Below are 12,693 nucleotides of genomic sequence, written 5' to 3'. Positions count from 1 at the left end.
TGCTGCTGATTAGCAATTCTTCAGCTTAGCAACTAATCCTTTCAGCATACTTTTTACAGTTTGAAAAGAAAACCAACAAAAGGGCTCAAACAGGAGAAATTTTTATATATATTTCTTAAATACAAAAGAGTGTTTGGTTGTAATTAAAAGGTGAAATACAAAATATGTATTTTTTGTGCTTTCCCATTGTTTATTTTTGTTCATTGGAGCAATCATATCATTGCCATATATTTTTTAAATTTCAAATTTTAAAATATTAAATTTTCTTACTATTAAGTTGTTGATCATACCCATTTTACCATATATTGATTACTATATTGATTTACCATATTCTATCCAAAACTAGAGATAATATGCATCACAGAGGTCCGCTGATTCTGGGCTTGGCGTCTCTCAACATTACAGAGTGTTTTACACATGTGTTCCTTCTGAAATAGCAGTAGCGTACACTTGACCTTGGGCTGGATGTATGTGCCTGTGATCTGCGGACCATCACTCCTGTCAATGGAGTGTGTGTCTGACCTTGGGCTGTAGTTACAGACTTGGCACTGACTAATTTCAGTGCTGGACTTCATATCGACACTGCAATCGCTAATATGTTGGATGATAAATAACTATTGACTGTGAAGTGAATGAGCTCCTGGACAGGAGTGGCTCACTAACGTGGACCTTGAGTTGAATACAGAGTTTCATTGTACAGTATTGGGTTCAGTAATTATTCACCATATTGAGTAACTATGTATGAAAAACAGAAGCTTAACAAAGTTTCTAAAGTTTGAGATATTCACATGTAAATTCCGCAGCACAATCAATGACTCATAGATAACAAACACACAAGTGCATATGTAATCTGGCCTAAGGTGAAACTTACATATCCATATACACAGCTAGAAACTCCATCTGTATGTGATCAACATCATCTATGATTAATCTAAGTGCTTCCCGAGCAAACTGAACCCAATCAAAAACTATTCTTTAAGACGTAGGCGAGAAATATCTCATATTGGAGAGCCAAGTACTTTAGAATAAAGTCTAGGCACCGCAACTGACAAATTCTGTGAATCTGAAATCACAAATCAAGACACAGCTTGTATTAAGATGCAGCGTGCACGTCTGCTCTATAAAGTTTTGAAGTGTGCTGCCAAGTTCACTCCAGGCTCTCACTCTCACAACATATGCAGAGCGCTGGAGGCAGAGAAAATTTTCCCTCAATCATTCCTCTCTCCCACATGTCCAGCCCCAACGCGGCTGACTTCTGCCCCAGTAGCTCCTGCGCCTCTCCGTGTGGATGTGTTTTCATCTCGCAGGGATGCGAGGGCAGCCACTCCGCTCCTCCTCACACATCCTCTCCGTGGAGCATACTGTAGATTTACATTTGTACCGCTGTACAGAGCTCTGCGCTGTATAAACAAAAAGTTAAAGCTTGAGTCTCCAGAGATCATGGCCTCCCCAATGACACATAATTTTTTGATAAGGCTGTAAATAAGCATATGTTTGTTATTTCATGTTTTGGCATAATCAGTTATCTTGAGCGTTTATATTCATAATATTGTAAATACTTGTCTCCACAAAAAATTTGTAGTCTCAAAAAATTAGACCACTACTGTTTTGAATAGCAGTAAAAAAAATGTATGCTACGTTAATGGCGGTTTCATCGGACGCATACGCCTGGCCCGAAGTTAACTTCCAGTCTGTGTTTGGTTATAATATAACAATTTATTTTATATTTAGTTTATATTGTAATTAGGGCTGTGCAAAAATATCGATACATGTAACTATCGCAATTTTTTTTCTGATAGTGTGTCGATAGAGATACCTCTACTATCGATAATTTTATTTTTAAATCACGTCATATACATACGGCCAAAAGTAAGTGGAAGCGAGCATGGCGAAAAATATTCTTCGCTTCGAGCTCTCCGAGCTGATGTGTGGGTGTGCTTTGGTTTTCAAAATAAGTAATGGAGTAATGAGTTTTATAAAATAATGCTGTTTGTAAGCTTCGCAAGTCATGACACACGTCACTTGGCTACTGCAGTGCATTAGACAAAACGTTTATTAAGAAAAGTAACAATGACATTCATTGTGCTTTCACGGATGTGACACCAGCACATGATGAACCAGGGGTTTTATTCTGCCCATATTCAGTGTTTTAACTGTAATGCACCACAACAGCCAAGTGACTTGCGTGAGCCACCTTATTCCCCTGTGCTACCCACTTGAGGGGCGCAATCCACAGTTTGAGAACCCAAACCTCTGATCTAAAGGTCCATGCATCTCACATCATGGCCACTCTGCAGAGTTAAGGGATGTTTTTACACTTATCCTTACAGAAAACCCCTAGTGGTGCACAGCATGTTGTATTTCTAGCTCTACTTTTTACATTTTCTATTTAAAGTATTGCAATATATCGCAAATGTGTATCGTATCAAAATACATAGCAATATATTGTATCGTGACCCATCTATCGTAATATATATCTTATCGGGAGGCACTTGCCAATACACAGCCCTAATTATAATAATGTATTATAATATTTTATTGTAATATAACAATTTGTTTTATATTTAATTTATATTATAATAATGTATGATTATATTTTATTGTATATTAATTGTATTAAATTCAATTAAAACCAGTAGGTATGCGTAGGTCTACCGGAAGTTGAGTTTGTTCATGTAACGTTTGTTTATGTTGTTGCCGCTGAAACCGTCTATTTGCAAAAAAATGCTATGCGTGTTGTATCTTCATTTGCAATTTTAATACTTTATCTAGTAGACCGCATATACTGTATGTATGCCATATAATTAAATTTATCACACCGATCAGTAATTCCTCCTAAACTTACGGTACACTTGGGTGTTGTGGAGGAGAGAGGCAAAAAGAAAGATGTAACCGACATCTCAATCATTTGAGTAATTTTTCTGAGCAGTGGCCATAAGCAAGGAAAGGGCCTTTGTCCTTGGCTCCGCTTTCATTTCCAGCACTGCAGGAATTGTGATGACTGCCTCGGGGCAACAGAGGCACCTTAAGGAGCCCCACCTTTAAATCCAGTGTGCTGTGACTCCAACCGTGACCCCTAGCTGGAGGGATCCCTCAGGCCAGATTTAAACGAGCTCCCGCAGGTCCTTCACCATGCCTTGCTCTTCTTCACAAGCGTTTGCTGAATCGCTGCAGCCTGCCCTTCTGGTTGTTCTGATTTGCGTCAAAGAAATTGTTAGAGGAAATGGTATTGCATTAGGCAAATGGTGTGTGGCTGTTCGCATATGCAGAGAAGTAGATGTGTGGGAAAATCAGATGCGACATTTCGAGTGCTGGAGAAACTGGCATGCGCTGTGGATCCCGTCAGCTGGCTGTAAAATTCCTAGGAATTCTGGACAGTGACGGGCCACATGCCGACTCTCTATTGTTTTCAAGAGTGGCTTTTGGTTCGAAAAGGAACTGTAGATTTTCCTTTTCACGTGCGACCAAATACATCCAGCTGTGTATTTACCATTGTTTCAGTGTTTTTCCTCTCCTTTTTCCTCCCCTCTCACTATCATTACCACTATTACGGAGGCCATGGGAGACGCAAGGCAAAAGAGGCATACAATATCAGGTATTGATCCACACCCGTCACCACACAGAGAAAAAACCTGGGTTCAGGGGCTGCACAATTCAGACTGGACAGTGCGATCGATAGGATGCTCTATCAGCCGTTTCCATGGCAACTCGCCGAGCAAGGACAGAGCCCCGCCGTTTATTTACACCTGTCTCGTACTCCCTGCCACCTTGTGCTAGTCCCTGCCAGCGTGTGCTTGTTAAAGTGCCATCCGTGAACATAGTGAGTATTATTTGTATGCATCGTGTGAATACAATATACATCTGGAATTTTATCAAACCGAAAATATAATTTTCAATTGCTTTCTGAAAAAACACATACTGTATGATTTTGAAGCCGTACTCTATTTGAGTTTCGGCGGCCACTATTTGCCTGTGTTCTTTGCACAAGTGTACGGGGCTTTACTTTGCGTTGACCCCAATTTGCAGGTCAAGCAAACATGTTCAATGCTGTGGCCGTTAACTTGATGAGGTCATAAAAGAGAGCGAGCTAAAGCTTTTTTCAATGAGTGCATGAGTGTGCAAAACACTGCAACAAAGAGAGGATCAGCAGACAACTTAACACAAGAAGCCATGGAACTTGACACAAAAAAATCCTCTAATGTGTTATCTGTGTGAATATTGATAACACTCAAGGAGCTAAACATGAAATAACATGCACAAGTGTATAATTAACCTGGTCACGTTGCCTCTTTTGAAGATTCACATCTTTAAAATGCATTATTATGTTGTGTGAGAGAGACGCACAAAAGCTTTAGTTTACTGGGATTGTGTGTTTTGAGCTGTGACAGAAAGATATCGACGGACTAAGATCTCTAGCCTCTGCAATGTGTATGTTTGTATGTGTCTAAATGTTTAAGCATTGCAGGGTCCATTTTGAACTCGCTTTAGCAGCGCCGAGAATTGAGGTGAGCCCCATAACCTTACACGCATACGCAGCACGGACGGTCGGTGCATTCCCTACCCCCTTCAATCAATGGTAGTTTCATGTGGCCTCTGAGCCCTGCAGTGACGTGTGCATGTGTGTGCATGAGTGACCTATTGATTTATTGACTGTCTGGCTCAGCCCGACCCATGGTACTGGACAGCCTGGAGCTGTGGACCATTGGACCTGTGCTAGCCCTGCAGTTGCTGGGGTCTGTACACACTGATTTAACTGTAGCCAGTACGCTAACCCGCCGCACTATAAGCAACTCAGTGTTATGCTATGCGGCACATAACGGTTACTGCAATATTAAACTGCGTAGGTTTCCATAAGAAAAATCACAGATGTGTTCTCGGCATTATTTCTTTAATTTGGTTTTCTTTAAATCTCTATAATTGTTTCTCTTGTAGACACTAATAAGATTAAATGGAGAGCAAATGGAAACTTTTGCTGAAGTCTCCTGTATCTTTTCTCTGTAGATGCAGGAGAGCCAGAATTCTTAATGAGACCTCAATGTCACAAACTTGGCTCAGATTTGCCAAGTCTGCAATAAATAAAATGCTATAGTAATAATTATTATCATAATAATATTATAATAATATATTTTTATATCTCAATATAAATGTAAACATTTCTTATAAAATTTCGACAAATACAACAAATTTTACCTATACAATCTAAAGCTTCATATTTATGTTTCTGTGTTTATTTCAGCACATTATTTTAGTTATTTTAGCACCCCAGAGAAAATGTTATTGCTCATAGGTTGCGCATTCTTAGCTCAGGAGATTTGATGGACTTCTAGTCTCAGTTTTATTCTAAAATTGCTTAGGTAAAAAAGAAAAATGTTTGATCTCATTTAGAGATCCTCAGTAATATTGTCTTATTATTGCAGACAGTCACGAGATTGTTGAGATATCTGCTAAAACATTTATGAGATTTTTGGCTCTTTTTCTCAGGAAAGCTATCTGAGATGCAGGAGACTTAATGAAAAGTTTTCATCTGCTCTGATCTGGGATTTTTTTTCTGATTTGTTATTTTTCTTTCTTATGGGACACCACAGAATGGCATAATTATATTTACACGGTTCAGGCAACTTTGCCACAGTACTTACATATTGAAGCTAAAGTAAAAAAAGCAGGTAAAAATATAAAATGAGGGAAAAGTACACACATGAATCAATGTATAGGCTACCCAAATATACACTTTCCAAAACCAATTGTAAAGTGCATATATGAAAAAGTACACAGGGCTAAAAGGTGTCCAATCAAGTCTTCATCCCTCACTTGGTGTGGGGTCTATGTGCACCAGGCATTCAGGACCATTTTCTTCCCTTCTTGTTTCTCCTAATGCTCTTATCCACACCAGGCTATTTACCCCACCGCAAGCTCCACACTTTCTTTTAAACTTACATGTATACATACGACACCCCCCTAGGAGGCAAGAGAGTGGCGAGTGTCCAGCTGTCCCCCACCCCATCCCCTGCCTTTTCACTGGTCAGTGTAGGCAGATTGAGGGGGCCTAAGGGTGTGTGTGTGTGTGTGTGTTAGGGGAGGTACCATTAGCACAGAACTAGTAGCAGCTGGCCTGAAAGAAGGGATTTAGTGTCACTGACCTGGCCATAGTGTCCAGCTGAGGGTCACTCATCTGCCCTCCTTCGGGCACGTGCTGACCAACCATCTGTGTGTGTGTGTGTGTGCAGAGTTGTCTTTTCTATAGGATTTTATTAAAGGAGCGACAGTTCCTTGATCTTTGAGCATTTTTGTGACAGAGCAGCTGGTCTGTTAGATTTTTATCTTTATACATCATAAAACATTTTTGTTTAATATCTGTTACAGGAAAAGACTGTGTACATCAGATGTCATCAGATCATAACTGAGCCCTCATGTGTCATTCATGCTGAGATGTTTTGTGTTCAGGAATCAGAAATTATGATTCAGCTCCCCCTGGGTGATGTCATGTACAGTAAGTGCATATCATCACATTTTACTGCCAGAGAAAGAGGTGAATCTTTTTGGTCCTTTTCGTCTCTGTTCTGCATGACACAGATAAAACACTGCATCTGCAGTGTCCCATCCATTTCATCCATCCCACGCTCCTATTCCTCCACCCCCCTTTTTCATAACCCTTCCACCCTGACGTGCTGCCTCGGACTGTTTAAGGTGATTGGATCGTGCCCATCCTCCCTTCTTGGTCAGCTGAGGTCAGAGGTCAGTGACCTTTGCTTGATTGGACGAAATGGAATGGTCATCGTTGCCCTTTGTTGTCATTCAAGGGTTAACAAAGGAAGAGATTTCACCGTCAACAGTGCACGTGCACAGAAGAATGTCATTTATTTATCCCCGAGACTTTGGCGTTTTTGTGCTGAGGTGCTCATTCTGTGGTTCTTGTGCATCCACATCTGCTGAAAGTCAAGCACATAAACTTACACCTGACGCGACCGGCGCGACGCGAGTCACGCGACACTACAAAAGACATTAGAAATGCAATAGAACCCATTAGTATTTTAAATTTTATCCACACATGGATGCGGCGCGTACGGTGTAGACAAGGTGTCAGATGCGCTTTTACTCCATATGAATATAGTTTTTGCAAAAATGTGTTGAATCACTAGGAATATAGATTAGGGGTTGTTAGATTGTGTAATATCTGTGATAGCCCCTGGTCTTTGACCTCTGACTAGCAGGCCTCCGTTGCTAGGTGACTGGAGCATTTCGGATGGATGTTCGGGTTGTGGGGTGACTGTCTAAAGGAGGGGGTCAGGGGGCAGTGGTCACTCTAAACCTCCCAAGGGACACCCACACACACGCCACAGAAAAAGCTGTGAGCTGAAACACAAGCTTGCATCAGTGCCAGAAATATGATAGGCCTTCTGCCATATCAGAGTTTTCTGGAACATGGCACTTAGGTTTTTTCAATTAGTCATTAATAATTCTAAGCATGTAAACGCTACATTGGTAACGCTGCATGTTTTAAAATAAATAAGCTTTTCTTTAACCTCAAAATCACAGCATAACATGCAAACAGTTATAGTGGTGGTATTGGTGGTGGAGGGGAGTCGACCACATAACAGCACCTTCGCTGTGCAAAGATTACAGAGAAGCATCGGTGAAGGGCAAGTCTGCAGGTCTGTAGACTATCAGCTTTGAAAGGCCACTCAGTGTTTGTGTGTTTAATGTTTTTCCCCAAACACTTTCTTCGGTGAGGGGAATTCTTTTTATCCTTTGCCATTTTTCTCTTTCCACCTTGTTGGATGGAAGGCCATTTGTATTAAAAGACCTTACCCTGCAGCAGGGAACACACATACTCACATAAGATATATTTTTACTTTGGGTGCTGATGTTGGAATACATAAGTATGACTATGTGCTTTGTAACGAGAAAAGCAATCATCCCCTTCGTGTTCGCAGAAAATTTAATAAACGAAATGCTCGAAATTGAATGACCTTTTGTGAAATATTTAGTCTTTTCAGATATTTTCCACTGCGGAGCCCTTTAAATGCTAGTAGACTTTGAATGTTTTGTTGTGGAAAATTACTAAATTATGAAAGCACATACATTTTCAAGCAAAAATAATTGATGTATGTATTGTATGTATTTCACTATAGCTTGCACTTAAATGTGTGCGTGTGTCTCAAATAGAGAGGGGAGGGAGGCTGAGATGGTATCAATCGCCAGGCCATTGAACGTATTGATTAGTTACCTTTCTTATTAACATGCTGATTAAAAAGAGCACAGACAGAAACAGAGTCTAGCCACACACGCGCTGAGACAGGGAAGACACCACATCACTGGACAGAGAAGAAGCAGTGAAAACAAGAAAAATCGCATGGATGTAGGTGGGGAGACGGGACATGGAGGGATTCACAAAATGGAAAAAAACAGTGGGACTTCTATGGTTTGGAGAACACGTGATGAAAAGAAGATTAGATGGACGTTGTAGATGCATGTGCCTTCACATCTGCAGAGAGGAACGAAGAGAGAAAGAGAAATGGGGGAAAAATGAAAGAGAGGGGCAGGGAAAAGGATGCTAACCGACTGCACCGCAAAGCCTCCACCCACCCACAGAGCTTCTATTAAACTGGATTTACCATTGCCAAGAACACAGGCTATTGTAAACCCATAAACAATGCTGTGAGACCCTCAAACCAACACACTTGTATACAGATGAGGATGCGTGACTGTTTTGCATGGACCAAAGAGCATATCATTGTGTATTTAATTTAATTTAAATTGTATTTAATTTGCTCATTTCTACAGGTTTTAATGCACATGAGTGGGAGTACACTGGTGTTGTTGTGTGCTTTAGTTAGAATGAGGGAGTCATGGAAATTTATAGGCAGAATCATAATTAATGTCAAGTGTTTGTATGTTCAGTGTTATTTGGAGTCAGGAGGCAAGATTTTTAGCATTGTTAGACTGGAATTGTTTGATAGTTTGCTGTTGACAGTCGTTTCAAAATCTTCTTTTTTTTGGAAAAGGCCTCACAGTCCAAAGAGTTTTTTAAAAACAAATTTTTGCGACTTTCATCTGCTAAAGTATTTTAAAAAGATTATACAGTTTGTGTTCATAACAAATTGATCCGAATTGCATTCATATTGTTACACCAAATGTCTCTAAAATAGAGATTGCAATGCTATACTTTGTTGTCAAATTCGTTTGTCAAATTTAATTATCTCCAATCGAATTTATTGCTGTGTATAGCATGTAAAATGTTGAAATACCGTCGCTTTGATTACTACTTCATATTAAACATACAGTGTTTTATATATATATGGACAGTTATTAGAGTACGATTGCTAATAATTCACAGTGGTAATGGTGGATTGCCATCCTGTATGTTGGCAGCACGCCCACGTTTTCCAATCAATAAACAGAACCAAAAACACGGGCGCGCGCCAATTTGAATGCGGTTGAACAGTTGCTGTGGCACAGAGGTTAAATCGTAAAATCATATAAAATATTTTTCCTTTAACACTAGAGCTGAGTTTGAGAATGTGTTGAAACGTTACTTAAAGCTGTAAATGATCGTGACCTTGACAGTAGGCCTAATTCAGCAGATTCCCTGAGTACAGCTGTTTTAATATTTGTGAGAAATCTCTTTCAGAAAATGTCCTAAACAGATTTCTTATACATACCTTTGTATAAAATACGTACATCTTTATATATAATTCTAATAACAGTTTAGGATTTTAGTGCAGAATTCACTTTCATGATTATTTTGCACCGAACAGCACTGTCTTTATCTAACAGGGTGAATGTATTTACAGCATGTGTATAGAGTCTACAAACATAACAAGCAAATTATTTTTGGATAACACATAAAAAATTAAACGAACATAAACAGCTTTACCCGAATTTAAGGACACTGACATGTTTGACTTGCCTTTGGGTTCGGTGTAATTTACGACGCATTTACACAGACTTTGTTATTTAAATAATTTTTACATTCTGTCCATCCAAACAGCCACTTTAAATTTTAAGCCTATTCTTCAAAACTCAAAATACAGCCAAACAGAACAATTTAAAGGCATAAACCTGGCTACAGATAATAATAGGTTGCATTATGACTTTTCAATAGCTTGTTAAAATACTATTGCAGAAAATAAAATAAAAATGTAAATGCCATTTAAAAATATATCACTGATAGCATATACTTATTCTTGTAATTTAAGAAGATTTTTATTAAATAATGCTGCAGTAGAGCGCTCTTACAGTATTAGAGTTTTACTAGTTTTATTTTCATGTGTTTTTTTCCATGGACCTGCTCTCTGAGAGGTTCAGTCATGTTAATTGAGTTATTGACTTTCTTTATCGATCGACTTCTTTTTTATTATTCACCATGCCTTCTATTATTTTGGACGAAATTAATTTGCTTTAAAATATTTGTATTTAAAGAGATTTTAGGCGGTGGGGTATATTAGGCCTATTTTAATGAAACTATGAATTTAGTATTGACGATATGTTGCAGACTCCAAAATAATAAAATTGATAGTAAATATTTACCATTAAAATAGTAGGCACAGGAGGAAACAAAAACTCGCATAATATCTAAATTGCTTCTGTAAGCCTATGTAAACAGCGTGGCTCATATTTTGGTGACCTAAAAAACATTTCTAAAATAGATGAAATAGGATCAATTTAGCAGGAGTTACATAATTGTAGGCCAATAGCCACAAAATATTTATTGTGGTTTAGTAATATTATTGTTATTATTACAATGTTTTTTTCACAATTTTATAAACTGTTGCAGGACGCATCTGTGCAGACGCAGTATTAGTGCGGCGTTGCAGATTTACGTAACAGTTGTTTTTTTATATATATATTACTAATCAGTTTAAATAAGGGCTCTCTCTCTCTCTCTTTCTCTTTCTCTCTCTCTCTCTCTCTCTCTCTCTCTCTCTCTCTCTCTCTCTATATATATGTAAAGGTTAAATACTGTTTTACTTTTTGTAAATACAATTCAATAAGACTAAAACATCTGCGAGGACAGCACAAATAACTGATAAGCCTGGACACACATAGTATTCTACCACGTTCCTCAATAAATGTATAAAACAATGTTGTTTAATACAATTTTGCCATGGTAACAGTTACAATGCTACAAGTAGGCCTATATAAACACTAATTTGTATTTACACATTGCAATTTTTTTTAGTTCCCAAAATATGTCTAAAAGAAAACTACAAAGAAGTCTGTTTCTAAAAGATGACATTATGAATATACTGCAACAAAACAAAAAATATATATTTTGTATGCTGTGCAGTTTTTCAGCATTAAAATAAATTCAGACATTAAGGTTTAAATAATAGCTGCTAAGCAAAAATAAAAATATATGGCTTACAGAGATAATTTAAATGTTGCCTTTTAAAGTAGAAATGTACTTCCATCGTTGTTCTTTCTCTGCAACTATGTAATTTAATTTATTCAGTTTTGCACATCCAATAATTTCATGATACTGAATGATAAGCTATGAGCGTCTCAGACAACACATTTCTGTGAAAAGGAGTTAAAATTAGTACAAACTAACATGTAATCTCAGAATATTTCTAGTTGGCTCTGCGCATTTAGCCTCATGTACCTACAGGCCTCTTGATACACGCCACTCGGGAGGATTACGTGGCTGACCAAAGGCTCAAAGAACTCAATAGACAGGTATAAATAATTTACTAACTCACTGGCCGCTGTTTAGATTTCCACGGCTTGTTTTGAACACCTTTTGATCATTGATGTGTCGTAAAAATGAGAGAAGAAAATCTAAATGAGAAAAGAATATTCTGCAGTGCTTTACAAGTTGGACTTGTAGCTCCTAATTTAGACAAACAGTATATTCGACACGAACGGAGTTTAGAATTGTAAATATAATAGTGAAAAATTATTATAAATATTTACAATAATGAATACACAATAATACACAATGTCACAATAAATGACATCAGAATGGAATGTCATTGTGACAAAGTAATGAGCATATTTATGAGGATGATCTTTAATGCCTATTGTTAGTTGTTATTATTTTTTCTGTTGTTGTTGCTGCTGCTATTAATACCTCCCATGAGTCACATCTTAAATTTGTGTGACGCTATGTGACGATATGAAATTTAGTCTTTTTTTAAAAGCCATTAATACCCCAACCTTGTGAAAACCTTTAATGGAAACGCTGTTTTTATTTGAATTAGAAACGTTGAATGGTATAAGTGTTATCACTTCCTTCTTGATTTGAGTCGTTTTATTTGAGTGTTCTATCTTCACTCTAGCTCTCCAGCCGCAGTGAGTGAACTTTCACCTCGACCCTCAAACAGACCTTTTTTGCTGTAAGAGCTGACCATTTTACCTCCAGTCACACACGCCACAAACGCACACACACACGCACACGCACAGCCCTCCCTCCCTCCCCCAGCCCTGCGCGGCGCGGATCGATAGTGTAGCATCTGCTGCTGGAAGACAGCGGTCCCACATCGCACTGGAAATTTTTTCAAGCGCTAGAATTGCACGTCTCTAAAAATTAAACAGACAGACAGATATGATTAATATTCCAAGTTTCAAACACCTCCTACCCGAATCACTTTTTGTCCCCACGTAGTCCTCTCTCTCTGACACATGAACGCCTCTGCTTTAAATGGGAAAATGGCAGAAGTGAAATTTTGCTGTTTAAAGGTCGCGTGAATTCTC

This window comes from Triplophysa rosa, linkage group LG8, assembly GCF_024868665.1.
Source record: "Triplophysa rosa linkage group LG8, Trosa_1v2, whole genome shotgun sequence".
Taxonomy (NCBI): domain Eukaryota; kingdom Metazoa; phylum Chordata; class Actinopteri; order Cypriniformes; family Nemacheilidae; genus Triplophysa; species Triplophysa rosa.
Note: the sequence above shows the minus strand (reverse complement) of the source record.